The sequence below is a fragment of the Equus caballus genome, chromosome 17 (genome assembly GCF_041296265.1).
Source record: "Equus caballus isolate H_3958 breed thoroughbred chromosome 17, TB-T2T, whole genome shotgun sequence".
In the NCBI taxonomy this organism is placed as follows: Eukaryota; Metazoa; Chordata; class Mammalia; order Perissodactyla; family Equidae; genus Equus; species Equus caballus.
In genome coordinates, this window is record NC_091700.1 from 68743217 (window position 1) to 68753773 (window position 10557).

Sequence of the window (10557 nt, forward strand, 5' to 3'; positions counted from 1 at the left end):
AAGCTAAATGGTCAGTTTGCACAGTACAGCATTATTGCTTTATTGAATCCAACTTAAAGATTTACAGCAGTTACATTTTATTCCAGGTACAAGATGCACAAATGAAATACAGAGGGGTACAGTTTTGTTTTATGCTGCTTTCATTAAGAACCCAATTGCATGGCAAAATCAGTTAGTATATATCTCGTTCCATGTGACAGCCAATTTTCCACTGAGATTGGAAACTCTTGGAGCTTTGTAATTCTAGATCTTACTCTGGGAGTACATAGGGTGGGAGTTGCAGCATGCTTTTATTTTGTTTAAAGTAAAGCATCGGGGGTAACAAGTGCTTGTCCCTGACTCCTGAGCAATGGAACGTCTCTGGACAGATGGCACAGAGCCTTGACCTGAGGTCCACTTTGACGAGGAAATCTGCCTAGCACAGACTTATCGGCCTAATGTACTAGGGTATTTTCTTTTCCAGTGAATTTCTTTTCAGAGAAAATATGTAGTGTTAAGAACATAGCTGTCACCAAATAACCCGTGACACAATCACCTTGACTATCTAAAGGCCCCAAGCTGATCACATCATGATTCATTGAACAAATATTATTTTTCATCCCTACTATGACACAATCACCTTGACTATCTAAAGGCCCCAAGCTGATCACATCATGATTCATTGAACAAATATTATTTTTCATCCCTACTAGATGCCAAGCACTTTCAAAGACATAGAGATATAGCAGGTACCAGTCCTTGCGGGGTTTATATTCTTGTGGAGAAGGCAGATTTCAAGAACAAACAAATGTATTAAACAAGATAATTTGGCAAATCATGAGTACTATAAAGAAAACAAAATATGCTCAGGAAGAGTGTTGGGTGGAAGTCAACTGTTAATGTAAGTGGTAGAAATTATGTTAGGTGGAGGACTGTAGAAAATCAATCATCAAGCATCCCGTAAGTAAAAAGAAAGATAAATAAATATTTCACTGAACACTTATAAAACATTAAAACATCCTTTATATGCTTTCAAAGTCCTGTCTGCTGCTTTTAGATTCTCTTCACAAACCTTTCTCTTTGCAACAGAAGAGCTAGCAAGATTAAAGCCTAGAGTTTAGGGATAGTGTGGGCTCAAGATTCCTGCCCAGTGCCCAGCGCTACACACAAAATGCTTTTTATAGCAGTAACGACAATGACGAGAAAGGTCAGAATAGCTGGAGTTTGGAAATAATTGCTTGGTTCAGATCTATAAAAAGCTATTAAATCAATCCTCTAGAGGGTAACACATTTTGTTATTCTATAAGTGTAAAAGTTCTCCAGCTTACAGACTAATTCTGGACCTGAGTTTAATATCATTTAATATATTTATGTTCTATAGTGCAAAACCACAAACTGACTTTAAATGTCTTTACTTGGACTAAAATACCATACGATAAACTGTTAGACTATGTGCATGTGTGTGAAATAACATCTGACAATCCTCTCCTAAGTACCAGACTGGGTACTTACAAGCCAGAAATGAAAAAGAAAAGATTTTTCAGAAAGCCAGTGTTCAAAATAAAGATACTATTTGAAACATTGTAAGAATGAATTCTTTCAGTATGAGTTATTTCATTTTCATATTGTGGTTGGCAATGTAAACCCTTGCTTTGACAACATAAAGACTATTTATGTAAGACTTACAAGATCATGTGTAGCTCAGATCATATGGCATATTTGCATAAATGTAAATGACATCATTTTAGCATTCTTTTGTTTTTCGCTCCAGTGGTACTTTTCTCAAATACAGACTGACAGTGTTCCTATCCTAATTAACCCATTTATAAAAACAGTCACAACGAAACAAAACCCATTGTCCTTGCCTTCACGGAACTCATTGAAAATTAAATGAGAATTTCCTGTCATGGTTCTCCTGACCTTGGCAGAGGAAAGGAGGTATATCAATCAGGACCCCAGCAGGAAACAAGAAGCATACTCTAAGAGGTGATTCAACAAAGTGAAGTGAGTGGGACATCTTACAAAGGTGGAAGCAGGTTAAGGGAGACCAACGTAGGGTGGTGACGCAAGCTGGAGCTGGAAACAGCAGGAACAATTTCCACCAGACTTGAAAGGGCAAAGGGAGTGTATTAGTTTCCTTTTGCTGCTGGAAAAAACAATTACCACATGCTTAGTGGCTTAAAAACAACAGAAGTTTTTCTCTTATAGTTTTGGAGATCAGACTTCCAAAAATGAGTCTTACCACGCTAAAATCAAGGTGTCAGCAGGGCCTCTCTCCCTCTGAAGGCACTAGAGGAGAGTCCATTTCCTTGCCTTGTCCCATATCTAGAGCTGCATTTCTTGCATTCCTAGATTTATGGTCCCTTCCTTCATCTTCAAAGCCAGTATAACATCCTCAAAGCAGTGTCACATCTACTCACTTTGACTTTGCTCCCTTCACATGGCTTTTTTCACATTTGTGTGTGGTAAAGTCTCCTCTATATCCCTCTTTTAAGGATATTTGTAATTATATTCAGGGCCCACCTAGAAGATCCAGGATAATCTCTCAATCTCGAGATCCTTAACTTAATCAGATCTGCATAGACCCTTTTTTCACATGAGGTAATATACATGAGTTCTGGGAATTAGGATGTGAATATCATTGGGGACCATTATTCAGCCTACCACAGAGGGGTCTGGAGCTGTTAGTGGAACCCAGAAAGAGCTGTAGCAGTAGGAAAAGGCTATCTGACAGGAGATGTGGCTTAGAACCACAACCACATGTGGTAGTAAAACATAGCCAGTGCCAAGAGATGACCAGACCAGAAGAGAGTATGGGAAATAGGTACCCCAACCTTTCTCTTGTCTTACCCTCCAATTTCTACCAGTGCTTCCCATTGGCCAAACCCAGCTGGAAATTAGAGGGCAAAGAAAGCCAGGCAAAGCAGTTCATAAAGTTCAGCCTGCTAGAGCTCAGAGGAAGGTAGAGAAGGATAAAGAGTAGATCAAATGGAGACTATCCAGCAAAGATAGGTACCAGGAAGAAGCTGACAACAGATCTGAGGCCATGTGTAGGAATGAGGACTCCTTCAAGAGACTCAGGAGATATGGGCCAGATTACCATGGCTAAAAAAGCCCCAACCAAGTAGTCTGAATTCAGAGAAGTAAAGTTCAATTCAGGACTCACTATTAAGGCTCATCCCCAAGACTGGGAAATCATTCCAGAGTTAAGGAAATTCACTGAGCACCCATGGAACTCAACTAGGCTTTGACTCTGCGGGACCCATTCCAAGGTTTTGGAACCTTAGCCAGGTTTTTCAATTAGAGATTTGCAGTTTACAAGAGGAAATAAAGAATGTATTTGTTTTAATTTGGTCACAAGAATCCAACATCTCTCACCTTGGTTTGGATTAATGATGCCATAAAGTCAACATCACGTTTGGAGCCTTCTCTTTCTGTAGAGATACTTAGGCTGAAGTTGAGGTTGATGAACTTAGGGAAAGCAAAACTTGGTTCCATTTGGCATCTCACTGACTTTAACTTGCCTATGTTGGAGACTGCATTAGTGTCATCTCGAGGATAAAATCTCTGCAGAGAATTCAATCAGTGCTCCCAAAAGCTTTGAAACTCAGGACTATTGGCCTTGGTGGTTTGTATTTCACTGGCCACAATATTACCTCTTAAGCAAAGCCCAAGGAATAAAAATGTCATGATAAAAAGGTGGATACTAAGTGGGTTAAACATTAACATTTTGAAGAAGAATGATCACTGCAATTTTTTGTGTATAGTAGGAAATCTAACGACTACCTTAGCTCACTCCCATTTTAGAAGTTAACAAAAAATACTTTTGAATAAAGGAGTGGAGAAATGTTACTTAAAACTACCCCAAAACAAAATGGTTACAATATAAATGATTTGGTCTATAGGTACAAAAGATATGCTATTTAATCAGCAGAGTCCCAAATGATCTTGATTTTTTTTCCTTCCAAGTTGATTATAGTGTAACTCTTAGACAGAGAATCATAATCACACTGGAGAACCCCTGACCCAGAGCAAAGATGAAGAAGAATGCTGCTACCACTGCCAGAGCCCTGAGAGAACCATGGACAGGAACTGGACACTCAACTGGCCGCACAATGAGACTCTTGCCTCATCTTCTTCTGCCATGCTTGATTGTCCTGTCTGCCACCCTCTTGCCAGAATAGAGCCTGGAAACTACTTACCAGTGGCTCAAGATCTTAAAGCGGATGAAGAACAATTGGAAGATTCAATAATGAAAATGAGGACGCTGAGGTGGAAAAAGATGAAGCCACAGATTTGTCAGAAGGAAAAAGATTTATTTGGGGAACTTGAAGCCTCAACAAGGGCAGATACATCTACCCTTTTTATAAAAGGAGAGAAGAAAATGGCATTGTGAAGTTCCTGACAGACATGACACACAAGGATACAGAAATGTTGTCGTTAATGGGATGCTTCATTTCATTATCCTCAGGATCACCAGTTTTATATCCAGAATATCACAGTTCTTCATCTAAACACCATGGGGCCACTCAAGAGACAGGCAAATGTGAGTCCCCCTTCATTCCTGCTTGAGAGCCCATGGGTGGATGACCCTGTGATCTAGTCATGAATGTAAATTCAAAGATTTGAACGGCACTGTATTCCAAGATGCTATCTTCAATCAAACAGTTACAACTAATGAAAGAGAGGATGTGTTAGATGGGGAAACAATCCTTACACATATGTTTCTTGCTGGTTTTGAGCTACTAGTTATTGTTGAACTTTACCAACTCCTAGAATTTAGAAATCAAAAGAATTCCACATGGAAAATAGAAATGAATGCATCAGATCTGAGTGATGCTAATGTGAATTCATTCCTCACAAAGCTCTGAATCAGATTAATAAAGCTTCACCCAGAAGTCTTCCCAGAAAACAGGCACGGAAGAGATGGATGGGATCTGATGGGCAAATGCTCCTTTGGGCAACAATTTGGTCTTTACTTAACTGCCCCAGTATTTCTCAGTTTGAAGGGAGTTAACCCAGAGAAGCAATATTACCATAGAAGGCAACAGCAACAGATGTATAGACTGAGTAATCAGAGTCAATTGCCATAATAATGCCGAAAATGTACCACATTCACTTCTGTAAAGTCACAAATTGGCTTTTCTAAAACCACTAGAATCAGGATGTGTGTGTTCGTGTGTAATGTGTGTAAACAGTTGGTCTCATCAGAATCACTGTAGTACCTGAAATATGCCTTTAGGATACTAAACATAGTGTCTAAATATAGCCTCTTCTTACTGACAGTTTCTGATATTTCTCTCCCAAAGCACAATATATATTTGCCCAACGTTTTGGTAGATTTCATGCCTAGAACTGTGTAAAGGAAAACAATCTCTGTCTTCCCTCAAATAGTTCCAGATCCACACTGAGGGCACAGATTAGCCTGTTGTTGTTGTTTTACAAATAGTATTCTAAAGAAACAAGGAGGAGTAGCTGCTTTTTAGCATTAAAAAAAAAATGCTGTTTTCTTTTCTTGCTCTTCACTTTAATACACACATTGAGAAATCTTCCCGAGGGTTCAAGAAAGTTGGGGGCCCTTCCAGTGACAAAATTGTTAAGCATGAAAACTTCTGCTTACTTTGCTGTATAAATCTCACACACACAAACACAAATACACACACACACTGGTAAGAAATTTAGGATTAAAAGTGGAAAACACTGACAGGTAAGAATACTCTATAAGAGGTTCATGATTAGATAAACATTTATTGACAAACTTTTTTTAAGTTCTAGAAAGCACTTAGTTTTTATAAATTCTTAAATATGTTAATTATATGTTATAGCATTTATTGCAAAAACTAAACAGATGATCAGGTAATTTCACTGAAAAAAAATGTCTCAGGGACATACATCCAAATCAAAAGATACCCTTTCACTCTCCATACATCCCCCAAGTAGGACTCATGCGGCATAGACAGACAGGAATAAGTGTCTCCACAAGAAGTCATCTTGAAGACCTCTGCTCCAAGATGGCAATCTCAGTCCATATCTTTAATTCCACTCCTGCTACAGACCCCACTCAAACATCTAAAGAAATATAACCAGTAATCATCACTGGAAATTAGGTAAGAGCACCATCCACACGCTAGAAAGTTGTAAAGACTTTCCATAAGGTATAATGAAGATTAAACAAGATTGAGGCAAAGAACTACCAAACTATAATCACTAGAGGTGATGAAAAAGCCTGTGTAGGGAATAATTGAAAGTATTTCCCCAACATAACTTGATTACCACCCTTGCCTACCTCCAACTCAAAACAGAAGAGGAAGAGGGTTTTCAGCTCCGAGAAGGCAGTAATAATTTAATCAGTCACACTAAAGCTCAGGAAGTGGTCAGATTCTAGAATCCGCACAGATCCTGCTGAAACGTCCCTGGCTCCCACCTGGCATGAGCAAAATGGTAAGATGAGCAAGCAGGGGACATCACTGCTCCTAATATGGGTGCATTTCCCTGTTGGAGAAGGAAATTGCCTTCAAAAGAATGAGAAAAGACTCTCAGCCAACGAGAGATACAGAGAGGAATTTTGCCTTAGTGATTTTTACCTTCATAGGCAATCTGACTGTTACACATAAATACCATCTGATTTCTTATTTATGCTTAAAACCTGAAAATGTCAACAGCCTTTATCTAAATGTAAGTTAGGTTTCATTATTCTACTTTATACTTGAATCTTCAACACAGTGGATTGTTTTTAAACTTCTTTGACAGTTTCTATTTTATTTCCCTGTTCTCTCATATAAGTTTTATTATATCGATATTAGATGTATATCCTCCATGTCTCTTGTCTTGAATTTCCATATACTATTTCATAAATTTTGTAGAAATTTTTGTTTGTCTTTTAAAAAAGCAATGGTTTTCATAAGATGCAATCTACAATTCACTGTTGCCATTTTAATTAGACAAACACACTAAGAAATCTTTCCTAGTCTTATATTATTCCCTTTTTCTGTTATCAGCTATCATTTTAGAAAAGCAATGTCCTCTTAAATCTCACTGAGAAAGTAAAGTATTGTAAATGTTATTCTTATTTCTCTATTTGTAAGTGATCATGTACCCACATTTTATCAGATAGACCCCTGAGTTTTAAATTATAAAATTTACCTTGTGTCTGTGGGGATCCCTCTGTTTGATCAGCCTTCCCAGAGGGAGCATATGTAAAAGAAAATGGGAAATGAGATTTACTGACTTTCACTTTCCATAGTATAGACTCATTAGTCAGCTCTTTTGTTATAGAATAAAAATGAAGATTAATGAACAAAATATTTACCTCAAAAATTAGAAAAGGAAGTTAAGAAAACTAGAATGGTGTTATTAATAAAGATTAAAAACTGAGCTATATTAATTATAAAAGAGGAATTCAGTCAAATCAATTAATCAAAGAAGTGTTACTTTGAAGCACACAAATAATACAATAGATAATACCTTGGTAAGGTTAACTGAGCAAAAGTGAGAAAACAGAAATAAACCAGAATTATTTTATTTTTGAAATAAAATTCTCTAAATTTCATCTCAACATCTTTGAAAATAAAGAATCTTCTAGTAAAATACCAAATACCAAAACAGGCTGATCAAACAAGTAGTAATTTGGGGCCAGCCCAGTAGTGTAGCAGTTAAGTTGGCACATTCTGCTTTAGCTGCCTGGGGTTCGCTGGTTCAGATCCTGGGTGTGGACCTAGGCACCGCTCATCAAGCCATGCTGTGGCAGGCGTCCCAGATACAAAGCAGAGGAAGATGGGCACAGATGTTAGCTCAGGGCCAGTCTTCCTCAGCAAAAAGAGGAGGATTGGCCACAGATGTTAGCTCAGGGCTAATCTTCCTCAAAAAAAAGAAAAAGGCAAGTAGTAATTCAGAATAGTCCAATAATCCAATAATCACAGAAGATATTTTAAAAGTTGCCAAAGAAATATAACCTCTTCCATTTCTGTTCATCTAACCTGGATATAAAGGTTTAAAAATCTGATCATTCCTGTAGTATTACTGCTCTGGAGCATGGAAAAACAAAACAAAAAAGATCATTTCAATTTTTTTTTATTTATCTAGCTAAACATGTTATCAAAAACCTGCTACCAAAAACCAACAAAATAAGCATAAAGCAAAACTATGGAACAACTTTATTTGTGAATACATATTAAATATTTCCAAATAAAATATTATGAGTTGAGTCCAGCAACAAGTTAGGTATATTGGTTGACAAATAGTTTTATTGTTATCATAAAAGGTATACATTCCCCTTGTAAAAACCAAACAACTCAGGATCTCGCTAGATATATATGTACATTTAGTTCAATGTAAACAACTTTATGTGAAGGGAATCATAATATATGTACATAATATATGTAATCTGAGAGTTTTACTCAACAATATGCCATGGACATTCATCCATGTCAATAAATATAGATCTACACCATTTGTAATGGTCACTTATTATTCAATTATGTTTATGTACCATAATTTACTTAACCAGTGTAATGGATATTTGCGTTGTTTCCAATTTGGTGCTATTATGAATAGCTCTATGATATACTCCTTGGGCATAAATCCCTTCCCATTTTGTGATTACTTTCTAAAAGTAAGGTTGCTGGATCATACGGCATGCACATTTTATATTTTTCTATTACCAGATTGCCTTGCAGAAAAGTTATACATATTTATGGTCCTATCAACTATGCTTGAGAGGGCAATTGCCTCACACCCTCACCAGCACAAGGCATTGTCAGTTATTTGGTAACAGATAATGGTTTGATAGGGAGGAAGGCCAATAATCCAGCAAGTTTGCTCATCATTTTCGACATTTATTTATTCAACAAACATATTGAATGCCTGTAAGTGCCAGAAGCTGAGCTAGGCCTAAGCACTGACTACTATCAGTGATCAGCAAGAGTGATGTGGTCTTTGGCCTCAAAAGAACATCTTTGAGAGGGCTAGGGAAGACACTAAATTAACAAATAAATGAAGAAAATAATTACATACAGAGATTAGTGGTCTGCAGGAAATAAAGATATTTTGAGAATGACAGGAGGAGGACCTGCTTTGGATAGGAAAGTTAGAAATTGTATCTGTGAAGAAGTGGTATTTAACCTGAGATAAGAAATATGGGGGGCTGGCCCCATGGCCTAGTGGTTAATTTCAATCCGCTCCACTTTGGTGGCCTAGGTTCCATTCCTGGGTGTGAACCAACACCACTCATTGGTGGCCAGGCTGTGGCAGTAGCCCACATATAAAATAAAGGAAGATTGGCACAGATGTTAGCTCAGGGCAAATCATGCTCAAGCAAAAAGAGGAACATTGGCAAGAGATGTTAGCTCAGTGCAAATCTTCCTCAACAAAAAAAAGAAAGAAAGAAAGAAAGAACGATAGAAAGATGGAGTGTAATAGGTTCCAGGCAGATGGATCAGTAAGGGCAAAGTTTCCAAGGCAGGAAAAACATTAGTGTGCTCATGGAGGGAAGGGAGGTCAGTCCAGCTAGAGTGCAGAGGATAAAAAGAGGCCTGAGAGGTAGGCAGGAACCAGATCATGCACAGCCTTGAAGACCACAATAAGGATTTTGAATTCTCTTCTAAGTTCTGTGGGGAGATGATGAAGGACTTTAAACATGATACATGATACCGTGTAAAAAGTCTCACTGTCACCTCTGAAGATTAGATTGAGTAATTTCTGGTTTAGAAAGCAAGTCAATAACAATGCTGCTCACTGTAATGGGAAGGGAACAGGTTTGAGGGTAGATGAATGTTGAGGGTTCCATTTTGGTGTGTTAAGGTAGCGATGCTTGTGAGACATCTCAGTGGAGATGCAACATTAGCAGGTAGATGCGTGAATTGGGGCTCAGAGTAAAGAACTGATATGCGTTTGGGAGTCCCCAGCATGTGGATGGTATTTAATCACGCAATTTGATAGGCCCGTCTAGGGAAATAATATACATTGAAAAGAGATTTAAGAAATCTTTTTAAATCAAAAAGAAATGATGAACACCGGAATATAAAGTATAGTCAAAGATAAAAGACTAGCTAAGAGACTGAGAATTTTTTAACCAAAAAGAATTTTTAAGGTATGTAAACCAGCATTACAAGACATCAGTACTCATTAGCAAATATTCGGTGCCATTTTCCACACCAAAAAACCACAAATCATGTGGTTGGGTTCTTCGTCTTTTACGCTTTACTGCTTGAGACTTTGGATGACTTGGTACTGAGTCCTCTGAGGTTGCCTTGGACAAAAGAGAGAATGAGGAGGCTTCTCCAGCCCCAGGATGCAGGCTGAGCACAACTCACAGGGAGGTCAGTGTGGAGGGAGGAGGGAGCCGGGAATGTGCTTGGAAGATGCTAGTGATGGCTAACTGCCCTGCTCTTCTCTTCTACCCCAGGAGAAGCATACAAACATTCTACCTAACCATGGCCCCAGTACCAGGGGTGTGAGAGGGAATCCATGCTTCCCGCTGTGGACCTGGGAACCTTTCTTCCTCAGGAAGAAGATAAAGCACTGGGCATCAGAGCATAGCATCTGGCCTTTTGTTCCTGTAAGATTCTTATAGAGAGCACC

General features: G+C 38.2%; 1 pseudogene; it reads left to right on the forward strand.

The window, feature by feature from the left end:
- The first annotated feature begins 4094 nt into the window (after nt 1-4094).
- LOC100051692 (translocon-associated protein subunit alpha pseudogene) lies at nt 4095-4996 on the forward strand (annotated as a pseudogene).
- Nucleotides 4997-10557: the final 5561 nt, after the last annotated feature.